The 2310-nt window shown below is 36.0% G+C and overlaps 1 long non-coding RNA gene across 2 annotated transcripts; it reads left to right on the forward strand.

Annotated features, from left to right (window-relative positions):
• Window positions 1-1095: 1095 nt before the first annotated feature.
• Window positions 1096-2063, forward strand: LOC136239073 (uncharacterized). Of its 2 annotated transcripts, none has more exons than XR_010693339.1 (3): window positions 1096-1358; window positions 1452-1708; window positions 1755-2063. It is a non-coding gene; the product is annotated as an uncharacterized lncRNA (long non-coding RNA). The 2 variants fall into 2 exon arrangements; XR_010693338.1 differs by having other exon boundaries at window positions 1770-2063.
• The last annotated feature ends 247 nt before the right edge of the window (window positions 2064-2310 follow it).

A 2310-nucleotide genomic window follows, 5' to 3' on the forward strand; every position in this document is an offset into this window, starting at 1 on the left:
TATTTAAAATGACTTCATTAATAAATGGTTCATCTACTTGTACAGTCATTACATATCAGTGGCAATTCTTAATTCAAGTATACACATTCCACTGAGAATGCTCTCACATTCAATCTCGTATCACTCAAACTTCAAAATTTTCCAGTTCAATTACATTATTATTCTAACATGTACCTGTTGTTGTGCAGGGTGTTGGTCATCTGAACCTTTTCATTAACAAATGCTGCAGTGCCAGCAATACCTAATCTAATTATCTAAAAAGCAGTATATAAAAAATCAGCATATAAAAAATTATAAGCATTTGTATCTGGAAATGTCTCCAAATTGCAATATTTTAGCATAATTTCCTGGGGGATGGAGGGGAGGGGGCATGCTCCAGATCCTCCTAGTTCCAGCAGCATGCTGAGAATGCTCTCACATGAGAAATTAGTACCTTGAGTTAGCCCACACCCCTCTTTTGTAAATCCTAAATCCGCCCCTGTAACTGTTGGATGTGATGAAGTTACAGTACTTACTTACAGTGTGCTGTACATTTGCCCTCTAACTCTATGTAACTGCTTATACTGTAACAAAAAGTACAACACAATTGCATAACTATATAGCTATAGAACAGGGGCATCAGAGTAAAAGTGAAAAATGGTAAGGCTCAGTAGGGGCACTGGGGCATGGTACCCTAGAAATTCTTTGCATTGAAATGTCATTTGGAGGCAATTTTGGGCTGTAATATATACTGTGTGCAAAGTGCTGGCTAGCTAGCTATATATATTATGCAATGTCATCCTGCATACACTCAGCTACATATAGAGTGTGCCTTATATGCTATACCACTAAATGCTGCTAGAACAGATCACAGCAATGATGACACTCCTTAATAATCCTAGCAGTTTAAAACCAGCATCAATATTTTTTATCTGTAAGGTAACAGCTTAAGGGGATGTATAGAACATAACATTGCAGGAGCTACTTTAGGTGTAATTGTAGCATAGTTTGTCTGCTACAAATGCAATGTGGGGGAACTGATTATCTAATCACCACATAAACATTTTAATATGCCAACCCAATAAGATCATGATATAAGTGCATTTATAAGAATTGTTGTTAGCTAATCAGAATCATATTTGAAATACGTATTACAACACATTTGGATTGTGGACCACTATAAAAAGCCTCAAGATCAGCCAAACTTGAAACAGATTGGTAAGATACTGTGCTAAGTGGGACAAAATGTCTCATCTACTACTGTGGTTGTGTGTGGCTATTTCTCTAGTCAACAGTGAAGACTGCATGACAAAACATATATATAGATAGATTTTATAATGCATCTGGAGAAATTGCTAATGCCATTGGCAGTGTACCCGGTAAGTTGATACTAAAAAAGTATTCCAGCTGCTGCCTTCCCAGTAATAATGATAAATAAATAAAGTATTGTTCTGTTTCCCATGTTATTTTAGAACAAGGATTTCGGTAAAGTTATGATTGACAATGATATGCCACCAGAAAACAATTTAACACCATTTCCAACAACATACAACGCATATTAAATGGAATGAATTCAACATGTAGATATTACACTGATGTTAATTCTTACAAGTATCAACTACAAGAGGTCTTGTTTCACAAAGATGTCTTACCCAATGAGCTACGTGAAAAGATAACTTCATTACTAATCAACTTACAAGTTGCTGCAAGTAGTCTACAACATATTAAGGTAAGGGTAACCATCAATAATGTATCAGTAGCTACAAGCTATATAGCTAGCTGTATTACAGTCTTATGTGCCTCCATGGATGACTGCTTCCAACAAGTTGTGCCTAGAACTTCCATCTGAAGAATACAAGCACATTTATGCAGTGAGCAACAAAAGTAGTGATCTGTTGTATGAGTTGAAAATCAGTTCACGAAGATGGATGTACCAACCAGAATCTTGTTCTTTGATTTATTAATACTTAAGATGCATATAATTATGCAGTAGGTACAATTCATTTACAATTACTTTTAAATTGCACGTGTTGTATATACAAACATACTGTTATAATATCTGTTGGTCATTATAATAATAACAATAAAACTATACAATCAGCCATTTGTCTCAAGCTGATATCGTTCACTTGTCAACTGCTGTCCAATGATGGTGGTTGTTTTGGTAGGTGTGCAGCAGGGTTCTATGGTTCTCCTATGCAGTGCACCTATGATCAGCTAGCCTACAATACAATACTCCTGAATGCATGAGTGAGGCTACCTACTTTGAAGCCACAGGGATTTTTAAGGCCATCCTAACAATTCTAGTAAAACCCTGCACTATCACACCCT

Source organism: Dysidea avara, chromosome 11, assembly GCF_963678975.1.
Source record: "Dysidea avara chromosome 11, odDysAvar1.4, whole genome shotgun sequence".
Lineage (NCBI taxonomy): Eukaryota > Metazoa > Porifera > Demospongiae > Dictyoceratida > Dysideidae > Dysidea > Dysidea avara.